Source organism: Epinephelus lanceolatus, chromosome 8 (assembly GCF_041903045.1).
Source record: "Epinephelus lanceolatus isolate andai-2023 chromosome 8, ASM4190304v1, whole genome shotgun sequence".
Taxonomy (NCBI): domain Eukaryota; kingdom Metazoa; phylum Chordata; class Actinopteri; order Perciformes; family Serranidae; genus Epinephelus; species Epinephelus lanceolatus.
Window position 1 is genome coordinate 9,941,446 of NC_135741.1, and position 25,765 is coordinate 9,967,210.

General features: G+C 42.9%; 1 long non-coding RNA gene across 1 annotated transcript in view; it reads right to left on the reverse strand.

Annotated features, from left to right (window-relative positions):
- Positions 1-9,459: 9,459 nt before the first annotated feature.
- The window catches only part of LOC117257645 (uncharacterized), a 51,328-nt gene continuing 35,022 nt past the window's right edge, over positions 9,460-25,765 (reverse strand). Inside the window, exon 3 of the long non-coding RNA XR_004501719.2 lies at positions 9,460-9,802. This is a non-coding gene — a long non-coding RNA (uncharacterized LOC117257645). The remainder of the gene's footprint in view (positions 9,803-25,765) is intronic.

Below are 25,765 nucleotides of genomic sequence, written 5' to 3' on the forward strand. Positions count from 1 at the left end.
ACTAAAAACACACATTATAAATTACAAAGAGACAGTTCAATGCAACGCTTTACAAAGTATGATGAGGTGTGTGACAGGGAGGGCTTAAGTCTGTCGAGGCCGCCTCAGCTGAAAACCAGTGAAGCATTTACACAGGTTGTGTCTGTCTCTCAGATTCCTACCTACGCCACAATTACAGCCAAAAGCCAAAAGCTAAAACCTAGACCAGTCTTTCAACACTGAAAAAGCATTCATTTGAATAAAGAAATGAGTCCAAATATTAAACTAATTTCCTGTCAGTGGAACTCAAAATGAAAAAGCGCCCAGCAGTGTTGGTCATTCCACTTTAGCAGGTAAATTCATTTTTTTATGGAAATATGCCCAGTGTTTAGAAAAGTTCTGTAAGCAGATTAAGAGGTGCACTTAGTGGCACATGGGTAGCAAGAGTGTGGATGTGGGTGGCACAGTGGGATGTGAGGGGTGTGGAGAACTCACTGGCATCAGGCACCAGCCTCCCCGGGCGACATATCCTCTTCTACATTAACCCCGTGCAGTGAGACGCACTGCCTATGCTGAGCCTATAATTAATGAAGGGTGAGAGAGAAAGGAGAAACAGAGGGAGGAGAAACTGAGAGCAAGAGAGAGAGCTGGAGGGGCAACGGGAAAGGTTGAGAGGGAGTCAGGAGTGTCCAGTCGGTAATTGTTTCACATTTGTCATCAACAAATGTAATCCTATCTACTACCTTGTCAGATACTGATTTATCACAAGGCTCCAAATGTGTGTTCAGTTAAATCTGGTGTCCTAAAAAACAAAAAATAACAAATGTTAACTTAGGTTGAGTCCTCTGATTTTTGCTGGTGGACTAAAGGAGTTGAGGATGAAGTTGTTGGACAGTAAAAGTACAGACGATGGATTTTTTGTCTCATTGTCAGTGGTTGGCAAGCTAACGACTCTCAGGACTGTGCCTCTGCCACTCCAAAAATGCAGCTGCAGGCTACCGGTGAGCTAGACTGTGTCGTCTTTAAAGTGTAGTTTTATTTTCTTTGGCATCACCAAGGTAGGCAGGGGATGGAGATTTCTTTTTAAATCATGGGAAGAAGGCAATGAGCAATAAAAGAAGAAATGACCCAAAAAATTAGCACGAAAATAGTAAAAAGAGAAAATTAAACACAGGAAAAAGACAAAAAAAAAGACAGCTAAAAACAAATAAACAAGAAAATGACCTTGAAAAAGTGCTTATAAATTATAATAATACTGTATAACAAATTTAAATTTAAGTATTATTAATAATAATAATAGTTATAAATAGTTTTTTCTCTGGCTTATTTCTTTTTTCCCCTTGTTTTTGTTTTTAAAATTTTTCTTTTTCAATTTGTGTGACATTTCTTACCAAGTTGCTCGTTGCCTTTTTACCCATGTTTTTGAAAGAAACGGTGCTAATTTGTTCAAGTTTTAAAGGTTTAAATACTTGTAAAAGGCATCTAAAGGAACACAAGAAAGTGATGTCGCTCCAGCTCTCTAACTGGGCATTCACACAGAACGCAAAGTCGCAAATTCGCACATCGAGATTACATACAAAGTCAATGCAAAGACGCGATTAGACGCGAATTCATGCCGGGCGGCGCGATGGACACGTCTAGCGCAACGTGAAATTCACGTCCATCGCCTCATCGCTCAAGTTGAAAATATTGAACTTTTGAGGCGAATTCACTTGACGCTGTGCTGCGAAAGCCAATCAGCGGTGAGATTCTCCCAACTTGACTGGCGTCATGACATCAGTGACATCTTGACGCCCTGACGTCCAGTTGTTCATGCCAAGATGGAGGAGAAACTCATTGTTGCGGTGTGCGGCTACCCGGAGCTGTATGATTCAACGTGTCTACTCTACAGAGACTGCAACAAAAAGGAGCAGGCTTGGGTGAAAGTCACCGAGGAGACTGGTCTACCTGGTAAGTTCTGTAAATATCTGTCTTTTATTACGTAGTTTGCAGAATGGTTGTACTATGAACGTTAGCACTAGCTTGGCTCCAGTTAGCACAGCCGGCTTCCCCGCCATAACGTACTTGTCTGTTACTACCGATTGTGTTTTTTGTCAGTGGATCAATGTCAAAAGAAATGGAAGAGCCTCAGGGACACTACTCGCGCTACTGACACGATAATGCGAATAACAAAATGGTCCGGCGTCCAAACTCGCGCATTACTCACGAGTAATTCGCTTCACTCGCGCTCTGTGTGAACGCACAGTAAGGGTGAAAAAAAAGTGGGCACAATTACTATGCCCACATCTTATAATGGTCATGAAAACCCTGCTGTTTATTCTGGCATTATGTTGGCTAAAATGCTTTTGAATGCTTTTGTCTGCAAACACACGTGTAAACACAACAGGCACTATCGAGGTCAGCAAAATGACAGAGGACATGTCCATACATCGTACGATACGTTGATGACATTGTGACAGGACAGGCCTAATCTGGACCCTGATGTCTAAAGTAAAATGTGGACCTTAAGGCTGGAAAAGTTGAGAAACACTATTCTTTGGGAATATCCTACATGCAAGGATTGTTTGAAGCTGCACTAAACTGCTAAGCAATTTTAATCTTACACATAAGTTGCAGTGTAAAGTTGTCATACGGCAACCTCAACATGTTCACCCAACAGTTTTCAAAATAAAAGTGCAAAGAGCTCAAAGTGCAATTTCTCTTAAAAGAGAATAAAAAAAAAAAATCAAACTCATTTGACGTCCGCAGGAAAATGTGGATTAAAAGCGTGAAAGGAATGAAGAAGAAGTTTTTAATGCGTAGATAAAATGGCAATGAGGCAAACGTTCTGGCAGCATCTTCTGCAATAGCTGCCATTCCCAAGGGCAGAGAGGGCTCATGAGCCACGATAATAACGGGCTAGAGGACGATGAAGTTTTAAAGTACCAACTAGGTTCAGAAGAGCGCCGCTTTCATAAAATCAATGTAGCCTGAGGATGAGAGAGGAAATGGGTACCGAGCATTGCAATGTCTTGATTGCTATCTGGAGAGGAGCACACTCTGCTGATCAATACTGATTTATAAAAAAAGAAGCAGTCAAATGCATTTCATGGCTTTGCCTGGGTGAAAACATGCCAGACACATGTAAAGACTTCCTGAATTACCTGCAGGAGTCATGTGCACCTTTCATATGTTTCAGCTGTATTTTGTGTGACATTTAGCACTGAGTACCAGAAATTACTTTTCATGCATCTTTACTGATCGGCCACACAGTCACCAGCCTGTGCCATAGTGCTGAACTCTCCAGATGGATGAATGTCTTTTTCCAGATGATCACCTGTCGTTGCATAGTTCAGTGTGACACTAACAGGTGGGCCCAGGAAGATAAAGCTGAACGCCACAAGAGTGGTGCTGATGGTGTCCCAAGAGACAGCCGGTGTATGAAATGCAACACGTTAAATATTTGTCGAGTTTCATATATGAGGCAAGGTCAAAAGGACTAAAAAACATCATTATTCACAGCTTAAGTTGCAGGGGCATGCTATCAAAGAGCAATGACTTGAGTGCAGCCATGTGAAAAGTAAGGACTTGATGGTTTTTCATCTTTACCTCCCCATTTTCCAGCGCCAATGAGGAATTCATGCCCTGTGAGCAACTGAACATATCTATACAAATGTGAAGAGACAGATTTGCTATGCACTACCAGCAAGGTTATGTAAAAAAACAGAGGGTGGGCAATGCAGACACAATTTGTCACCGATGTGCCACATTTCCAAACAAACCACTTTTCAAGTCAAGATAATGAAGAAGGCCCCCCCCCTAAATATACACACGCACGCATGCGAGCCCACACACACACACACTCACACTTTGTCTAATACAGTACATCAGCTCTCCTCGAGCTGTCATGAATGTAGACAGCCAGGCAGTGGCATCTATTCACAATCAATTCAAAATGGTCCCTGCCACTTTTATTGAATTTCACATCAACAGAAGGGACAATTAAGATGATGAGTTTTGGTGGGCGGACAGTTGAAGAAAACCATGCCCACCAGGCAAACTGCCCCTCCATAGCGCGCACTGCCTGATGGAAAAGCACTGTGTGGGACTGAGCATGTAGGTGGCATATACAGTAGAGATGCTCATGTTGTTGCCTCGCAGTGGAACAGTGAGTAGGCAGCCAGATCAGGTGGTGTGTCAAAGTCTGTAGTGATCATTTTGAAGGAGGCTAGTCTTGTGTGATACACAGATCCTTGTCCTTTGCCTTGTAGGCGATGTTTCAGTGAGCGTGTTCATAGGGAGAGCTGCTGGCAGCAATAAAAACAAGAAAACAGAAAACATTTCTTAGTCTGAAAACTGGAATAAAGTTCAAAATAAAGAAAAAGATGTGACTTGACTTCATCATTCCACAGACTTGAGTGTTGTGGGCACAATTTACACAAACAATAGCAAATTCAGCACCACTGACTCCCTCCCATTCTGCCTCTGTGTGCTTTCTCCTTTGTGCTCAAATGTTTTGTGGAAAACCATTAGAGGGAATAACATTGTGCAAACATTTACATAATAATGTGCATGCATTGTGATGCGACTAAAATACACGCATCCAAAACAAAGTAAAAAAAAATAAATAAAGGACTACATGCTAAGGAAATGAAAGCTGCAGTGTGAAACAGAGGCAGCTGTTAATGTACAGAGAATTCAAAGGCAAAGAACTATTCCCATTTCTTATTTGTACCCCTTCCCATCATTTTCCACTGCCCCTTTGCCCCTCAGAACAGACTTAGAAAGGGGAAGTGGTTGAAATCTTCCACTATGAAATATGGTAACCGTTCAAGACCCCGATACATCACCAGTATTGTAATCCTCACTGATGGCATTTACCCAAACAGATGCAGCTGTCTCAGGCAAAAGATGACCAACATGAAAGAAAGTGGAGATATCTTTGGCCATGGCTCTAAAACAGTGGTCCTACGTCGCACAGTGAGAGGTTCAAGGACGGCTGTTGTCACGATCTTGCAATCAAAGACAGCCTGGGATAAAATTCTGATCAGAAATTTGGGATGACAATCTCACTGTTTGAGTTCTGTTACCACCTACATCTTCTAATCAACCAATAGATATGTAGCATGAAATGACACACTGGTGCTAAACCCAAACAAACAGATGGACAGCAGCTCGCCGTGGAGAAAGGAAAGAAATGTGTGGGATTCCAGCAAAGACGAAAACCTTGTGGAGTTGTGCCTGTGTGAGGTGTCCTCCAGCCCTTACCATGATCGGATAAAGATGGACGAAGCATGGAAGTAAATAGCGGCAGAGTTGCTAGCAAACACTTACACAGACACACCGCAGTATATAGTGCCCACAAAACTTTGGGTTATTTAATGTAACCCTCTATGTTGTGCTCCACAGTTGGAGAAGTAATAACCCGTGCAGCATTCCTACACACTTAATATGGGAAGCTATTGTACGTCGTAGCCTGTGATTCAGTAGGCGCTGTCATCGTACAGTCTGCATTAAGAATAGACCGATACATCGGCCAGCCGATATATCGGGCCGATATAGTTTTTTACTTGTATCAGCATCGGCCGATATGCGCGTGGGTTCACGGATTTATTTTTCCCTGGCATGATTTACAGACAGGCATCCACGGGCAGCTCTGTGTTGCCGGAAGACCCTGCAGCGCACATGCAGCGAATCCTACTGTGTAGCGTAGTTGTTGTTTTATTTATGCTTCAGCTTAAATATTTGTTTATTTTATAAAGACATTACTGGAAGATTTAAGAGCACTGAACTCTTTTTTTTATTTGAATGTATAATAATAATAATAATAATAATAATAATAATATTCTACCTGTTCTACCTCAACTTTCCATCTTGTTTTAGTATTTTTTACTGTTCAATAAATGTTTCTTATTTTAAACTTGAGACCTGTAATATTTGTTATCATTGTGTCATTTTTTTTAATGTAAATTGAGGGAGCAAAAGCAGTATCGGCCCCAAATATCGGCTCAAGAAAATCGGCAGTCCATAATCGGTCATCGGCTAAGGGTGATGGAAAAAAATCGGTATTGGCATCGGCCCTAAAAAATCCATATCGGTCTATCCCTAGTCTGCATACCCAGGTTTATTAGATCCATGTCGCACAGTGTTGCTTGCACTAACCCCATTCTCGGAACCCATCGGCTGTATTTGGCGTCTGACTTCCGGCAGACGGCGATACAGCCTCTGGGGGCAGACCCCCGATTTTTTGGCATTCCAGTTTGATTTGGGCAGAGGAGGCGAATTTCTGTTTCCGACTTCTGTTTATATATAAGTAAATATGCTGAACCATTGCGATGGATTCAGAGTTTGCAGTGACGCCAATTACGTTCCGCATCGTTAGTTTACCGCCCGGACCATTTAACCTGGCAACAAATGCAGCTGGCTCAAACGTGATTGGTCAATATCACGCGGACTACAAACAGCCTACAACCGGAAACCAGGGCTCTTCCGCTCTTCTTGCGATCTCCGGGGTTTGCCTACAGACTCTACATTCACTGCATGTAGAGTCTGTATATAGAGACTAGCGCTAACCTTATAAGACTGCTAAAATCTCAAAGTCTGTAAGAGGCTTTGGAGGAGCAGTAACACGTGCAGCATCTAAACTGCTGGACTTTAGTTAAATTACAGATGTTATATGCCATCAAAGGACGGGAAAGCAATATGGAAATATGTGAAATTGTGGGCCTGTCGCGCACAAATGAGCAATAACAATGTAATGTTAGCTAGCTAGCTAGTTAGCTACCGAGACATAAGCACATTAGCAATTCCTTTGGTTACGCTTATTATAAAGAAAAGGACCATAATACATCGAAACAACATTAAACTAAGATATTACGTTTGTTATTGTGGTTTTCAAATCTTTAATAATGTAGAAAATACATTTGTTGGTTTGTTTTGTTGCTTGTGCGGCCATTTTGCCAATGATTTCTTAAAACACTCGTGTGGAGTGTGCCTCTGAAAAACCTCCATTGGCAAGGCCATATATTCCCACCCTACATCCCAACAAAAAATTGGGACTCCCTACCACTAGACGTGAACACGCAAAATGGAGAGATAAGGGCTATGTGGTACGGGCAAGAGGGATTGAGCTTAAGTCCAATTTGACGACAGTTTTGCATAAAAACACCATGCACTATATTTCAAGTGACTAACAATAGTTTAAGCCCACAGTGTGCTGCTCTAACCTTTCAATAAAACAAAGTTATTACTGAGCAACAAACATTCATCAACTGCAGATATCTGAGATTGGTTATTAAATTAGAGCTGCTCTTCAATAACATTACAGTAATATCATGTTTCAACTGGTTGTTATATCAACGACAGAAATGGAGGGCACAGAGAGACGGCCGACAAATGCACTGACACAAACATAAAGCGCTGGCCTCGCTTTAATGGTATGCCCATGAATAGCCAGAGAAAATGGCAACCTAAGAGGCAGTTAAGTGACTTCTCTCTCAGCGAGCCTGGGGCAGAGACACGGGGAAAGAACAGTGAAAAACAAAGCCCTTGTCCTGAAACATGGATGTTTGTGTCCGGAGGACAACTCCTGGCCTCAGGGCCTTAATTTTACTCCATTAGCTGAAGTGACCTGGATGAGATCGGGGCAAACATGCTGAAAGGACATGCTGAGAAAGACAGTGGAGAAAAGAGCAGTGTTTTCACTTTGTGCAGAGGAACATCAGTCTCTCCACAATGGCTGCTGTCTGATGGACTGGCCCAAAGGGAAAACTTTTGTACGTGTGTATATGCGTGTGTGATTATTTCTTTATGTGTGTGTGTTGTTCACATATCAGTCTTTCAGGGCTTGCTGTCAGAGATGTGTGACAGAGCTTGAAATGACCCGCAGAAAGCAAAGGCCATGTTGGACATGGCAAACAGAGATGGAACTCATACTCTGTACAACAAAGATCTTGTCTCCATGGCACTGATTGTGAGTGGGTGAGGGGTTTTTTTTTTTGGTCATGTTGCTGTGTTTGTGCCGTGCATGTGCAGGACATGTATGTGTGTGGGTGTAAATAGATTCTAATTATTGTTGCATCCTCATTCTCTGCTCTGTGGTTGAGTGGCCGAGTGTGACAGACACAGCTGCGAGAGTGTCAGTGGGTGTCTTGGATTGGTGCGAGGCAGGAGGACAAAGCAGCTAAGGGGCCCTGCTTGACACACAGCACTGGCCTGATGTCTCCCTCCCTCTCTCTGCCTCTCCCTCTCGCTATCCGAGCCTCTAGCCTTTTCACCCCGCTCTGATTAATGAGTCTCGTCAGGTACCGTCCGTTGCCACTCACGCCAATTAAGACATTAGGCCTTTCCACATGGCTTCCTGCTCTTAAACAAACAGCAGGACCGCCGGGTCCATCCTCTCTCTCACTCCCGGCAGGAACAGAGTCTCTTGCCCAATCAGTGTCCCGCTGACCCAGCGGGAGCTACGCTTGTCCTCATTGGGGAGGACAGACAGAGAGACGGTCCTGAACTGGGCCTGTTAGCCTCCTACGGTGGAACCCAGTGCAGAAAAATGGAGCAATCAAAGCTGAGTGTCAAACAATCCCTGTGTGACAGACAGCCCTCCACCGAGATCTCTTCCTGCTCTCTGTGTCTGCCTGCAGGACGCCGCCGCAGGACGACAATGGGTCTGAACCAAAGTCTTAATTGGATCGACTACTAACTGGCTTACCGGTGCAACACAAGGGAAAGCAAATTACTTGCTTGACTTGATTGGATGCTTTTAACCCTGATTCTCACCAGACCCTTGAAAGTTAATTGTCTCTGACCCTCTGCAGCCCATGTCAAGAAACTCTTCAAACCTTGATTGAACACACTACATCACTCTGAAGTGGACAATAAAACATCTTCCTCCACGATGGAGTGTCTTGTATTTGTGTAATCAACGGTAATACCCAGTCAGTGTGGCTTCAGTGCAAACCTGGCCCCTGGTCTGTGACATGGCCTAATGAGATTAGCCATGGATATCAGCTAGTCACATTATTAAGTACAGGGGAGAGGGAGAAAGATGAGCTCTTAATGTGCAGTGATTCGTTCTGTGTGTCCAAGCGTGTTTCTGTGTGTCGAGGACCTGGGCTGCACGCCTACGGTCTTTATGTTTCTGTGCCTGTGGCGTTCGTAGCCATCGCCTCGCGTTAGAATGCCAGTCAATCAAGTGGCGGGGGCCTGTCTCTCATCAAGGTGCTGTGCATGATTGCCAATGCTTGGATGCGCAGAAATTTGCACCTCCCCGGAGAGAGTCCCCGCTGAGAGGGAAGGACTCATCTGTCACACAGACCACCGTACCAATCCGCAATGACAGATGTGCAGTCTGACTCAAACGGATGACAGCACAAGTACAGGAGGCTAAACAGTAAATACATGTGGAGACACTGACATACAACTGGCGTTAAGTGTTGGTCTACATGTATGGGGATGATAATGAAGGTACAGAAAGTGGAACACTCAGGTATGTGTGATGATTATTCTCTATTTGTCCTTTTCAGTCATAAAATACATTGTTTTAAAATCATGAAAGCAATATTACGAGTAGCATTTAGCAACAGTGATGCTATTTTGCAAAGCACTGCTAAACACAACCTTAAATCTTCAAAATCAAAATACAAGCAACTCAGCTTTTTCACTGGTCCTCTGTGTTTTTAACTTCACTTGAGCCTTCCACAAAAATCTTTTCTGAAGATGTATTTGTTGCTGTGTCTTTCCTGTCTCCATTCATTTTCCTTTGTTGAACCCAGTCACATTTTCATCCATTTTGTTCCCCGGTGTAGTGCCACCAGGCTTTTGGAACTTTGTCAAGTCTTCTGACCTGTAACAGAATGAAAAGGCAGAAGGCAGTTACTGCAGCACTCAGGACCAGAGAAATTAGCAGACGGAGGGAGGGAGCGGGAAAACGGAGGGAAGGATGGAGAGATGGAGGAGAGGAGAGGGAGGGGGGTGGAGGGTGTTTTCTATGTCACTGCGGTCCCATATTGTCCCCAGAAAATGTCACTCTGCCCTTGGGAGGCAGCGCTCCGAGGCGAGACTCATCTGTCTGACCGCATTTACCGAGATGTTCTGTGGCCAGATCCAGAGGAGCCTGGGAGGCGTCCCACTGCACTTTGTCTGCCCACCAACACCCCTCGCACTGATTGTTTCCAACAAAACCTACAATGGACCTGATCTTTCAGCCACAAAACAGTGTTTATTTTGGAAAGCAATCATGCATTTTAATTTATATTTCCACACACAGCAGCAGCAGCAGCAGAGAACCCTAGATGTAAACTTATTGGGGAAGAGATAGGTGCATTGTACAGCTACAGATAAAAACAATTTCAGACTTCTGAAGACCCTTTTAATACCACTTTAAATGTAGTTTAAGACAAAACTAGCTATGGAAATACATACCAAAAGTGAAATTAAACTCTCTGATGTCAGATCAAAATGAGCAGTAAGGTAAAATGACACTGATGATATTGTTTGTGCTCAAGCACAGAAACAAATAAACTAATCAGCAGGCTGGCTAGCAGGGCCTTAATTTAACAATGCAGATTCACTGCATGATCTAAATGAGTAGAGGGAGCAAATATGCAGGCACTATGGGCATGGAAGGATGACTGAATAGGTCAATGCCCCTCGGCCTTCACCTGCAAAACATCACTCATATCAACATGTGCCAACCAGGAAGACACTTAGAAAGACCACAAAGGAACTGCAAAGAAACACAAAATAACTACAAAAAGGGGCAAAACAACCACAGAGACACAGAGCTACCAAAATAAGATGCATTACGACTACAAATAGATGCAAAACAACACAAAAAGAGCTGTACAGTCTGTGTGTCTTGCTCCTATGTAGAGGAGTGCTGGAGCCTTTTGTGTATCTGTGCCTGGGGCCCATTGTCTGAAAATCTGCCCTTGATTGTGTGCATACAAGTGTTGTGTCAAAGTCTGTTCCCCTGTCGAATGGTGTTTCCTTTCAGATAAAATTATTATGTTTCCTGCAGAGCCAACACCGGAAATTCTCATAGTGATGTAGCTTAAAAGTCTCGTCAAATCTGAATTTAAGACAATTAATACATTCTAATACAGTGGTTCCCAACTGATCCAGCCACAGGGTCCAGATTTCTCCTTAGTCATTGGTTCAAGGTCCACACAGTTTAATATATTCAGCGTCATATTTGCATTTGTCGTTGAGCTAGTTTGCTGTCTCTGTCAAGTAGCTGTCAGTTAGTCACTCACTCTACAGCAGGAAACGTTACTTCAAAATTAAAGCTCCGTGCTGGAATTTTATTGTACTTTTAAAAAAAGTGTGTGTTGACATGTTTGCAAGACACCTGCGGTCCATTCAAAATGGCCCCGCGACCCACCAGTTGGGAACCGCTGTTCTAGGGCCTTTTATTAGTAAATGTGTATTTAATGTGTATTTTAAGACTTTTTAAGAACCTGCGGCCACTCTGATGATAAAAAGAAAACTGACAAGCCATTAAAGTCAAAATGTAAACTATGTGTACTGTAATTTTCAGTCACTCATTAATGGTCAGTATCTTTTAAGTAATTATCAAGACTGGTCCCATCAGTCTGCTGTAATGACATGCAATGTAAATGTAGGCCTGCATCAAAACATAGTTCAACTGTGGAACATTAATGGTCCATCTCATCACCCTGGCTGCCCACCAATGTTATTAGACGTTGATGCTCAGGTTGCGACATCGATTGACCAAAATTCAATGACAGGAAAACATCTAGTACCAGTGTCAATTTGATATAGAATACTGATGACTGATAATTCGAATATTTCGTTGGTATTATGTTGTGCTGTTCAGTTACCAAAGTCCAACATCTTCTTGACACAGAATAACGACATTTAGTCATGAGGTATGGGGACCAAAACATCACGTCTGCACGTCACAATGTTAACGTCCACACAACGTAAAATTCTATCAACATTTAAAATATCATCAACCCCATTTTTATTCCAACCAAAATTTAACGTCTGTCTAAAGTAAGAGTCTAACGTCTATGTAATGTCATACTGATGTGCTGTGTCACCAGAGATTGATAGAAGTGATGAATGTGTTTCCTTATTGCCTTCTAATTTTATTGAGCTGGGAGATAAGTAAACAGCACAGTGGCACGGTGGTACAGTGGTTAGCATTGTCATCTTACAGCAAGAAGATTCCTGGTTCGAACCCAGGGTGGGGACCCCCTCTGTGTAGAGTTTGCATGTTCTCCCCATGTCAGCGTGGGTTTTCTCCAGGTACTCTGGCTTCCTCCCACAGTCCAAAGACATGCAGGTTAACTGGTGACTCTAAATTGTCCGTAGGTGTGAATGTGAGCGTGAATGGTTGTCTGTCTCTATGTGTAAGCCCTGTGATAGTCTGGTGACCTGTCCAGGGTGTACCCCGCCTCTTGCCCAATGTCAACTGAGATAGGCTCCAGCCCCCCCGTGACCCCTAAGAGGATAAGCGGTTGAATGAATGAGATAAGAAAATGTTAGAGAAGATGTAAGCTGTTTGATTACAGGCCAATGATAGTCAACCTGAATAGTTAATATAGTAAAAACAGCCATTGTTCATTTCAACAAATACAATGAACGTGAAAACATACAGCTGCTAATAATCCCAGAGGGATAAATCAAACATTTCAGCAATGTCAATTTGTGCAACACAAGCTTTGATATGAACATTAAAACAGACATCAACTCTCATTCTCTTGCACGGGGTTCCTTGAATGGCTTGTGTTCATAAATTAGTACATGAATACATAAATGTGAGTAATCCTCTAATCTAGTACATTTTTGTCATGCCGAAAGGCAAGCTGCGTTTGCTGCGAAGGATTAAAGCAGCTCATTAAAGAGAGGCATCCATGATTGAAACAGGCCAAGAGCTCTTTTCTCTGAACTGAATGGAAGACAAAGGAGCTCAAGGAAATGAATGGTTTATCAGGTCTGGGCAGAACCCTCGCCTTGTCTACCATAAGCCCCGGACACGACATCGGCTGCATCGACTCGGCTGAGCACCAAGATTAAATGGCTTATTGACTGCGACAGGACAGAGGCATCAAAAATGTAGACTTGTGGAAGGAGTCACCTTCAGATGTCATCCAAGCAACAGAATGTTTGAGACACACACAAGGATGCAGGAAGTTTGTATGCCAACATTTGATTTTACTTCCACTAAGAAAGCGAGTTCAAACAGAGCTGCCATGAGTCTCATCGTGCACTTTGATTTGTCGTCTTCTTCAATATTTATCCGGCCTTCAAAAAGCAAAAGAGACCATATTTAAAGTGTCAGTCTACAGTATAACATATAGAAGCAGCTTTACACTTGAGGAATGACACTTTATTAAATGTTGAAATGCCATCTCTTCCCTTCTTTCCTCCTCTGAAAGATTCATAAAGGCCAACTAGTGACTCTGTCACCTCTGAGAGCACGTGGACCTAGCTGGAAATACGATGTGGGAATACTGGCTTGTCTTTGCGACAACTGATCACCTAAATCACTGACATTAGCTCTCAACTATAACTTTCTCCCCATACTTCATCGAAGGGGGAGGACTTTAATAATTTATTAAGGACTCAGGGGCAATGAAAGAATGAATTTTTCAAATGCAGTTTATCTGGCACTTGCAGCTGGGGGCCTCTTGAAGGTGCATTCTGCAGCTTGTCAATATGCTTTGCCCATATAGGCTGTGACATTAAACTAAATAGGTTATTGACTGGCAGGTGAGGTTGGCAATGAGGCTCCTAGAATGCACACTCACTAGCTCACTGACCCAACCTGCTATGGATCAGTGGTCCATAAATCAGAACATAATAGATCCAGATCTTTGCCTTCTGTTTTCCTCTGCATCCTTTATTTGTTTTTAATTTGTACTGATGGTAATCCCAGGGCTCCACTCAGATATACAAAAGCAATAACAGTGCAAATGCCACTGTGTCTCCCGAGGTGTTTTTGTCATCAGCTTACTGTGTGTGCATCTTTTCACAGGAAGTGTAGAGAGGGCATGTTAGTGGACAACCTAAACTTGTAAGGCACTGGCTGATTGTTTCTTGATGTTGCCGGGTTACACGATAGCTTGTAAAGTCACTCACTCAGTGTCAGCACACTCAGTTGGAGACAAGGCAGGAATTAACATTGGGCCAAATGGTCTAAGGGTGTCTCACATGCCAAATATCTGGTCACATCTCATCTACAACTGCATGTCCTATCATTACAGTTTTTAACTATTAAACAAATCAGATTTTTTTAGCTAGAAGTCACATGAACTTTGAAGCTTTAACCAATGGACAGGTTTAAAGTTAGATCAAATTAATTATTGTAAAAAATAGTGAGGGTGAGGCAACTTATACACGGAGGTAAGGGCAAGATTGTCTTTTTAATACATGTAACACATAAAATGAAACAAAGCATAGATGTAAGTGTGCGGAAATCTTTTCTACAAATACACGCTATCGCAAACATTTATTGTGGGTCTGTACTCAAATCCCAACACCCTTATTATCAGCCTCACCAAATATAGGGCACGACACATAACTTCCTGCGTTGTACTGCGTGCTAGCATTGGACATAAATCGTGAGGTAGAGATTTGTCCAATATGGAGGTACTTCCTAGGGATACTGGGCTTAGATATAGGCCCAGTCCCATTTATACCCCTTAAGTCTTCCACTTGGTATTGAGTGCCCTCTTGCGAGATAACTCAACTGTGCTATGTTTATTCTTCTCCGTCTGATGAATCAACAAAGAAGAAATGCTGAAAACAGGAGGCGCCTACGACGTCTTCTAGTTCTGATCGATTTTGTTCGGGTGAGTCGATTTGTTTAAATATTTTGACGCTGTGTTCAACCAAGTTGCTGACTTCGCAAGGTGTTCAGGGAAATTTCATCCTCCACTTTCTTGAAAGTGTGGGTTGGGGCTCCCTTGGAATCTAGGGCAGGTTTTAAGTGTTGGAAACCACTTCCACTGCCTCAATTCTGTTTTGGGACACCACTAGCCTAAACGTGAACGCGCACAACCAAGTGGAAGTGGGTATTTATATTTCACACTCTTTTTCCACAATAATAAGCACGTATATGCAGATAAACATGAAGAAACCCGATAAAAAATAGGTGCTCAACTCCTTTCCTCGCTGCCAGTAGATTTCGATTCAGTTTCATTTATAAAGCCCAATATCACAAATCACAATTTGCCTCAGAGGGCTTTACAACATACAGCATCCCTCTGTCCTTTAGACCCTCGCAGCGGATAAGGAAAAACTCCCCAAATTAACCCCTTTAACAGGGAAAGAAAATGGCAGAAACCTCAGGAAGAGCAACTGATGAACATGCCTTTCTGTTTTTCTTTGTTTTGTTGTGGGTCACGTTCAACATCACAGACACACTGGAAGGGCAGTGAAAATGTTAAGGTGATTCCTTCTCTTTTTTTATGTTACTTATTCAGTCTCTTTTTCAAACATAGTGCCACCTACTATTCTAATGATGTTCAAGCGCTGCTCAGACAGAGACGGAAGGTATTTTGTGGCGGCGCATTACTGTATCACACTTGAAAAAGGGCGAAAATCAGTGCATCCACCTGAGTACCGAATTTCCATTGATGCAAATCAGAGCCTATCAGAGCTGGAGCTGATAAATATCCGTGACTACTGTAGAGTCATTTGTACCGGGAGTGGATGTCAACTTTAACCGTTCCGATAAGCAAGCCAGATTTTAGCGTTAGTGTTTTATCTGTGCAGAGGGAAATGGGCGTTATGGTCATGGTGATGGATAAACATGGTAGATGCCAATGTAATACCCAGCCTTACTTTGTGCCTTTGGCCCCCATAGCCTTGGCCATTAATGCTGTACTGACCAGGTGAAGTGGACTCAACACCCCCTCCAACCCAGCCCCACCACCATCACCTTTTTTATTCTATAGAATGACTTTAGAGCTTCTGAAAAATTTTGTTTTTGCTTAACACCTGTGGTTTAACCTCTCACAATGCTGCAGTGATGTAAAAGTGTTCGGCAGGATGTGTCACTTCATCATGACATCACTGTTGGCTTACAGATGCAGTGTTGTTGAGCTCAGAGGTGAAACTGACTTGAAACTTTCATCCAGTTTTTAGTTTAGTCACACTATAAATGTTTTCTTACCTCCGCCAAGAAGGTTATGTTTTCAGTTCAGTTTGTTTGTTTGTCAGCAGGGTTACAGAAAAACTGCTGGCCCGATTTTAATGAAACTCAGTGGAAGGGTGTAGCACGGGCCAAGGAGGAACCCATTAAATTTTGGAGGGGATCCGAATCACGGGGCAGATAGACAAATTATTTTTCACTTTCATTAACATTGCAAGATAGGACATTTGGCCTTGGTGGAGGTCTGCGCTCTCCGAGTGGCCTTCTAGTTTGTTATGTCACGTGTTATATTTGTAGTAAATGTATATAAACAGGTTTTTAAAAAAAAAATGATGAAAAAACTGCACCTTTTCTTTATGTATCCAGAGACATATTTTTCCAGAGGCTAGTTTTGATTTAGTTTGACACTATGATAGCCTCACATACACTACATGTTTCCTGTACGAGCAGATTATGCAGTCACTCCAGGGCTGGTTCAGATTAAACATTTTTTTATATCCTCTTTCAGCGTTTTTACTGCTGTACCTTCACATTTACACCTGGAAAAGATATCACAAAAGTGTAGGTGTTAAAATAAACAGCGCATCTTCATTTCCACAACACTTATGCACCCCTGTGGATAGGTGTAACATCATCAGGCCATTCCTATGGAAATGCAGGACTGTTAGAGAGGCAGAATAGTAGGAAGAGAAACACAATTACCACAAGCAGCCATTTTCCCCATTCTGCCGACCAATCTTGGCAGTGCTGCGTTTGATCGATGCAAGGCCACCTGCCACGCTGTGAGGTGTGCTTAGATGCTGGAACATGTTGCCAGCCAGATGTAATTTGCTTAATGTTGTGTAGATATTGCGACTATAATGATACAATATCAGGTTGCAGGTTTCCTCTAATGCCGCAGAGGAGAGGGGAGAGGATGCCAGGAGAGTAAAGTGGAGTGGTGAACAGTGGAATGTCCGGTTGGGAAAAATACAAGGATGCTGCAATAAATCAAGAGTGGAAGCTAAAACTGTAGCAGCGTGGCTCATTGCACAAAAATAAAAGCAGCATGTGTAAAAACACTGTTTCTCCACCACATTGACCACGCAGCTGGGACCCCAGTTAAGCCAGTCCAGATGAGGAATGACATCACAGCTTACTGGTGACACCAGCTGCTGCATGGTGACTGATGTGGGGTTGGGAGTTTGAGCAGGATGCAAACAAAACCACCCACAAACAACCCTGTCGCTCAATCAATATCACTTAAAATGTAATTCTGAGAAGATATCAGTGTTAGTTCTCAGCTTTCTAACTTTCCAATTCTGTCCTCACCCTTTCTTGAACAAACAAAGCATTGTGGCTGAAAGAAGCCAGAGCAAATGGATTTCCAAACATGGTAATGTATCTCCTCTTCTTCGCTGCCTTTTTCTGTATTTACTTTTAATTTGTATTGATCTTTCGCCTGCACCTCAATTTTGCTGATGTCAGAAAGGTGAGGGAGCATTACAATATACAATACTTTTTCTCCTCTCTTATCGTGGAGGAAATGAAAAGCAAATGGCACCTTTGTCCAGGACGTGCGCTCGTCCAGGCGGAAGGGCTTTGAAGCGCGGGGTGAAATTGAAAAGGTTGCAGGTTCACATCCCTGGACAATGACAGCCCCTCTGCCTCCACTCCTGCAGCTCACAGGAGATTAGAAGAGCGAGAGAGATAAGGAGCAGCATTGGCTAAATGTTTTTTTTTTCCTGGGCTGGACAGATCGAAAAAGCTGAAGTGCTCCAGTTAGCCAGAAGACAGACAAATAGACAGAGACAGACTGGCAGAGCGAGGACACAAAGTAAATCATTCAGAACTGACCTTGACTTGATTGTTGTGCGTAAACTGGTCTGCTGGTTCAAAGATAAAAAAGCAGAGTACACAAGATCAATAATAAAACAGAGTAGCAAAGAGTGGATTTGAAAACCATATATTACATGGTAAGAAGTAAGAGTGAAGATGTCTAAGGGAGTGTATCATCTTCACTCTGGACCAACTGCTCAAGTTTTAACTGTACTTGAATTGCAGTTCTTATGTTTAGTGCACATTCAACTGGAACTTGACACTCGGGTTGGGTACCAAACTTACAGGTACAGACCAAATTACGTGTATAAAATATTGGACGTAGCTACCACAATGTCACCCATTGGTTTGTGGACTGTTTTGTTCCTTGAGTTAGGCATTTCAGCTGGCACCACCTTGGTTTTTTGAAGCCAGAAGTGACCATATTTGGATGAGAGGGTGGAGCTGTGGATGAGCAAGGGCTGGATCTAACTCACAGACTGTAGCAGTGTGTCAGTTAAGCAGCCCCACCCTTAAATATGCACAACTTCATCTTTAATTAAAAGCAAACAGATGAGTTCTATAAAATTTAACCCCCATATAGTTGTCATGAATGTTGAAATTAGCAATAGAGACCAAAACCATTTTTTTACCAGGCTGTAAACATATTTATTTCTGCTGTAAAGTTAGGTATTTTAACATGGAGGTCTATGGGGAGTAGTCTCTATATACAGACTCTACATGCAGTGAATGTAGAGTCTGTAGACAAACCCCAGAGATCTTGCCTCCGGAAGAAGAGCGGAAGAGCCCTGGTTTCCGGTTGTAGGCTGTTTGTAGTCCGCGTGATATTGACCAATCACATTTGAGCCAGCTGCAGTTGTTGCCAGGTTAAACACTCACACTGCGGTGAACTAACGAGGCGAAACATAATTGGCGTCACTGCAAACTCTGAATCCATCGCAATGGTTCAGCATATTTACTTAAATATAAACGGAAGTTGGAAACGGAAATTCACCTCCTCCGCCCAAATCAAACCGGAATGCCAAAAAATCAGGGGTCTGCCCCCAGAGGCTGTATCGCCGTCTGCCGGAAGTCAGACGCCCAATACAGCCATTGGGTTCCGAGAATGTTTGGGGAGTGACTCGCTTCAGGAGCCAGCCTCTAGTGGCCTTTTGTCGAAGTTTTGGTTACTTCTGTGTTGGCTTCATTTTTCAGCCCGTAACGTGATTACCAATTCAAGTTAAATCCATATGTGCCAAAGGTCAGTATCTGAGAGCGCATCCGGTTGGAAATGCTGGGTTTAGACAAGAGGCAGAGCTGCTGTGAAGCACCCTGAAACCTGAAAGCCATTCATGGAGGAAGGCAAAGTATTTGGGGAGCAACCCGGTTCAACTTCAGACAGGAGAGGCAGAAGCGCCCTGACAGGAAAATTGGTCATTTGGTCAAATTTGCGGGCAGTTCATCAGGTTCCCAGGAAGCCAAAACTATAGCTGCAGGACTGATCTGCCCACAGACTGTGTATAATAAAGGACGTAGCTACCGTGACGTCACTCATTGGTTTGTGGACTGCCGTTTTTAAGCCTCAAGTTCGGTATTTCAGCAATAGCCATCTTGGTTTTTTGGAGCCAGAAGTAGCCATATTTGGATGGATTTGACTCCTCTCACAGACAGCCTGTCACTCAAGTGGCCCCACCCTTAAATATGCGTAACTCTGGGTCTTAATAAAATGTAAGCAGGTGAGTTCATCCCCTCTACCATTGTCATGAATTTTTAAATTAGCTATAGAGACCAAAACGTTTTTTTGTACCAGGCTGTAAACATGTTTATTTCTGCTGTAAAGTTCAGATTTAACATGGCGATCTATGGGGATTTTGATCTGCCACTTTATTTTCAACATCTGCTCAATTTTCTTTTCTATATTATGTTAGTAATAGCCTAGTGACACTGCTAGACAAGTGCACACACATTTACACAGACAGACAGACAGACAGAGACAGAAGATAATCTCTCTAAGAGCAGAGGAACAGAACTGCGTTTTAGTCTATAAAGTCACCCCTGCAGTTTCTTCAAAAATTACATTATTGTTATTACAGTGAAAGTAAAGTACCGTTACTGGAACATGAGCGGTACCCGCACCTACTTAAAACATACACACAAATGCACATAAATTCTCCTGAGCAGTGCAACTTCTTTGTGCTTTTCATGACCCACATAAAATATGATAATGAATGCAGTCAGCCTGCAAAATAGGTGAGGCTTTAGGGAAATGATGAAGGACCACAGAGCAGCGAAGGCCACCAGGCACACTGCTACTTAGCAGACATCCTGCTGCTCCCCTGAGATATGCACTGTCCTCCTCACTCACTCTGCGGGCCACTCAGCCTCCAAATTAAAAACTAAATGAGCCGCTATCATTGTTGCATCTGTAATGCGGCGTATATTCACAGTATGTCCTCGAGATTTAGCCTCAATTGTTTGTCTTTCCTCATCAAGTGGCTTCACAATTTAAAAAAAAAATGTATTGCTCACTTTATGTAGACTTTCAGAGAACAATTTTTCCACGATAAACAGGAGTGTATACTTAAAAAAAATTTTTTTGAGTTATTCAAATTGAAGCTGCTTACTGCGCACATACTGTAAATTCCATCTATCCAAGGCTACAGGCTTATGCCATGCCATTACCATATTTCCTGCCAGACACAGCTTCAGCACAGATCTCATCATCTACCATCCAGACATACACTTCATTCTATAGCAGGATGAAAAATGTCCACACACATTTCATCTAAGAAGCAACCAGTCAATTTCATTAAGGGCTCAGAGAAGAGGAGAGAGACAGATGGAGAGAGAATGAGAGACAGGTAGGGGCTGCACAATGGGAGCGGAGCAGTACTAAACATGCCTGCATTTTCATTTGCCTTAAAAGAGAATTATTAAAGTCCAGCTTTTGGCGAGAGTGTGGTCCATCCATTGGTCTGTCAGGCCTGTGTTCTCTTTTCTCCCGCATCTCCTGTGGGTTCGAACCCACCTGATGTTTGAATTAGCCGGTTTAAATGACAGGGCCGCCTCAGAGAGACGCCCACAGGCCCTGCTCTCCCAGGGTTTCAAAGGCCTGGCGACCTGGTTGCTGTCGGCTGTCAGGGAGGAGATGGGAACGTGTGGTGGCGAGATAACCTGTACAGGACAGAGCCCAGAGTCGTGTGCCTCTTTGACAGGCTTATTAACGGGAAAGCGCCAAGGAAAAAGCCCCTATCGGCAGAGGGATCAGGGGAGAAGAAACCTTCCCTTATCACCAGGACACCAGGGATTAAAGCCTGGCCTGCTCTGATAAATTAATTATTCTCTCTTATCTGTCATGTTTAAAGACTATCAGACAAACCCACCTAGAGCCACAGTGCTGGACAACCTATGCTATGATGAGAGAGAAAGGAACATAAGGCAATCAGACTATGCTATATGTGCACGTCTAGGTCTGTCTGGATGCTGCTTTGTCCAGTGTGCTGGCTAAATGAAAACAAAGAAAAGAAAGAAAAGGTTTCATGTAATCAACAAACTGCATTGTAAGATTTTTAAAAAGTAAAGTTAAGAGAAATTAAATTGTAATAAGGCATATTAAATGTTTTATTTATCCCTATTTCATCATAAGATTCTTTGCAACACTGGCGGTATAAAAATGCAGTAATTGCTCCCTGTGTGGTTCATATGGACATACATTTATTTGTAAAAGTATTTGTAGATACTGTGGATCAGGCTTGGACTGGCCATCAGGAGCACCAGGAGACTCCCAGTGGCCTGCACAATGTTAAATGTGAGATGAAATGGGTAAATCAAAGCAAAAACAACACTCAGAGTTGTAAACAGTCATCCCCCCCGTCTGCTTTTAACCTGATGGTCACACACGATTGGTCGCACACATGCACATACACATCAACACAACGTACTGTCAGTGAATGGAGTGAGCGTGGCCGAGCTGTGTGGAAAAAACATGGACAGGTAAAAAGGCGAAAGAGAAAAGGTGGAGAACAAAGGGAGGGCATTAAAAGCAGAGAAGCTCTGGAGGAAGGTGCATGTTGCAAAATTACAGAAATGCTCAAAAGCAAGGGACATGGTTCGTGTTACAAAAGAAAAAACATCTTAGTAGGGCTGTCCTCAGCATGCCACACTATCACAACTACCCTTCCCTAGCTAAATCTATGTTTTAAAAAGCAAATAAATAGCATTAACACTTAATCATGCTACAAAGACAGATCCAGGTCCCCAGGAAGTGCACCGGGCTCTGAAGCCAATTTCCATAGTGGCCAAACAGTGTAGTTACATCCGACATGTGATGCCTTGTGATGCAAAAGACTTTCTCATTGACTTACATGGCAAAAGAGACGTCTGCAAATCTAAACGTTACAGCCCCTGCAAAATGACTAATTTTACATTTATCGGAATATGATCTATTTGATCTATTAACATTTGGAAAGTCTCAGAGATCCACATGATAGCACCATTGTATCTCCAATCAAGCTACCCAAGCACTAAACAGGAAGTAGTCGGCTCAACTGGCGGAGGTCTCTAATGTGCCTGCTCTACGTGCCACAGCGCCGATCATCCAGGTAATTTTATAAGTGGCACCTTCTTGCCCTACTGAGCAACTTTCATAGGAATTAATAAGGATCCAACACTTTGTCCGATTCTCTTTACGCATCAATGGAAAGAGACTGCAACGTGTCATACTTTGAAAACCACGCCCACTGGAGGAGAAAACAATCTACGCCACCATGCAACCAAGGGCTGAAACGCTAACAAAATTCTTGTAGCTAGCTTAAAAGTATTTAGATTTCAGCATGTCAAAGGATTATTTTAGCAACCAATTTTTGTGGGATATGCGACATATGGTGCACATGCTGCTGTCATTTACTGGGAAACAAACCCACAGCTGATTTATTCCCACACATCTGTGAAATGGGTGGAGCAGTTCTGATTTGAGCTCAATAAGTGCGTTTACATGGACAGTTTAATTCCCTTTTCATTCGGAATGAAAGTTCATTCCTATTAAAAGTGATCTAGTAAACACCTAATTCGGAATGAACGGCCAATGCGACTGAAAATTTATTCCGATGTAAGGGTCTGTTTCTAATTCCGAATGAAAGAATTTCTCGCACTTGTATACACTCATTCCTCTTTAAGTTCATTCCAGTCTTTCTGCACATGCTCGTTTCCTTGCCCTTCTGGCGCAATTACTGATATAGCGCGCGTGACTTGCTGCACTAAAGGCCAATTTCCACCAGATGCGTGTTGGTTGCATCTCCGCTCCCGCACGGCAGCAGAAACACAATAAAACATCCGGTTAATTTTCAAAATAAAATATACAGTGTTCACGGCGGATCATATTTCCCTGCACTATACCTTAAAAACTACATAACGGGCAGAGGCAGGCCTGAAGTCAACAGGTCAGAGGTTTTCAGACGTCATTTCACCCCGTTGACACCATGGATGAGGAGATATTAATCATGGCAGTGCACCGAGATGTCTTCCGGCGGAGCTGCACCTCTCCGCACAGCAAACGCAGCTGGTGGGTATTGACGGACGGCGGAGCACGCAGCGGATAACCAGCGCTGCCGTTCCGCAATGGACACGCATCCTGTGGAAATCCGGCGTAACAGGTTTCCATTCGCCAAAGCACGGGTCTTCTATCTCCCTTCTTCGACCTTCTACCTCTCTTCTCCTCAACAGATGAAGCATTAGCAGAACAAGGTTGTTGTCGTACTGCTGCTTCAAGAATATACGCAAAACAAGCCCGAAAAAGGCACTAAGAACGGCGTTGTCAAGCATCTTGTTATCCGGAACGAGGACTACAGTGTTTTCTTCCAGTAAACGTAAACACGTAACATCCGCCGCGCCCCCTATCCAATCAGAAACCTTCCCTGCCCCAAACCTCGAGCGGACCGAAAAAAGGCGATTAAAAGGCAGTTAAACTGATCTCCCGTGTAAACCCTCATTTGGAATGAATATTTCCCATGTAAACTACCTGGAAAAACTTTAATTCTGAATGATTTCATTCAGATTTATTTCATTCCGAATTAAAAGCCATCATGTAACCGCACCCAATGTTGTAAATAATGGTATTGAACACTCCTGACGAAGGTCCCGAAAGTGTTAATAATAAATTGTGAAGCTGAACAAGAGCAGTGTGCGGGATTTTCTGTTCAAAGACTCAAGTGATATTCTCCAATACACCTGCATCTGAGACAGTTGGATGTGCGAATATCTTTCTTCAAACTAGCAACCTATTTTTACCAGAAAGGAAAATGCATATTGACAAACTCAATATTATCCCCCTATCTTAATGTTCCTTCTCCTTACCTTGCTTTTCTTGGAGAAAGGATCCTACTGAATGGTCAGAAGTGTAACACTTTGATAATTACAACTATTTGTTCGAATCATCAGGTAAGATCATCAATCAGGTTCATTCTCACTGCTTCGATGCAGAAATACGGGACGGATTTGCGCGTTTAAACCATACACACAGACACGGTATGGACGCGGTGCGGAATTTCACGTTGTTGTGTTCCAAGTCCACGCAGTGTGAACGGGTGTGGGTGAACATGGACGAGAGTAGCAGCAGCAGCAGCAGCAGCAGCAGCAGCGAGCTAATGTTTAAAAAGCGTCAACATCAACCTTGTTTAGCACTTACCACTCTCACCGCAGCCACCAAGCTGGATAATGGACTGCCAGACGTTGTCCTTTAATTCATTGTTCATAAAATCATCCCGTCTTTTATCAAAAAGGACAGGGTGCTGTGAAACGAGTTTTATCAACCTTTCTCCCATACTGTCCTGCCTGACTGGATTGTGGACTCTCCCGGGTCTGCACGACGTCACTATGAACAAACAATTTCATTGGCCCAGCTGTGTAGTTCCGCCGGCAAATTCCGCGGGGGTCAAAGTCTGGGCGCAAACTTTTTCACCGCATGAAAGTTCCGCCCCGGTGTGCAAACTTCCGTAAGAATCCATGAAATCAGCTTTTATATTTTTCCGCAAGAATAATCCGTGCGGGTATTCACCCTCAATAAGAATGGACTTTTCAACGGGTAACTGGACCATATTTTCCAATGTTTTTGTGTCTAAGTGACTAATGAAGACAACACTTTTTAAAATTTGTCCAGTATTGAGTGAGACTGCTGCAGCCGGCAGCCGCGAAAAGGCTGCAATGTAACCACTCAGGGCATTTGTGCATGTTCACTTTACGTCCATTAACAGTGCTTGTTTTTGACACTGATGCACTCAGGGTGTTGTTGTAAGTTTTTAACAACTTAAAGAAAAGATCCCTACAGAGATAGATAGACAGATAGATAGACAGATTAAGATCCTTTGGACCAGAACAGCCTGAAAATCACCATCAAAAAATCACGGCAAACTCACCAGAGTCAATTTAAATAAACAGAAATTTTAGCGTGTATGGAGCCAGCCTATTTTCACATCTAACAGGGTGAATTAATAGTTTATTTGAACAAAACCAGAGTAGCTGATTGTTCAAAGGAAAGACAAAAGACAAAGTTATCCTTTAACCTAACAATACTTTGCATAACTTAGTCTGTCTGGCCAAATTAGCAACTGTAACTTATCTAATAATCATCAAGGCACAAAGCCTCAGCTTCATAAAAGTTACATTCCCAATGTAATATCCACCTTCACCTTCTTAAAGGCTCAGTTATTCTGTTTAGCAGCTTATAAAAACTTAGTTCAGGGTTCTTTACCCTGTTGGTATTCATCCCACCTCTCAGCAGCTTTTAGGCATTTTTCTGTTGTTTGCTAGCAGACAGAAGTGGAAAGGAGGCACCCACACGCAATACAAAGCCAACAGAGAGCAATTAACTGTTTTCCCCTCCAGTGTGGG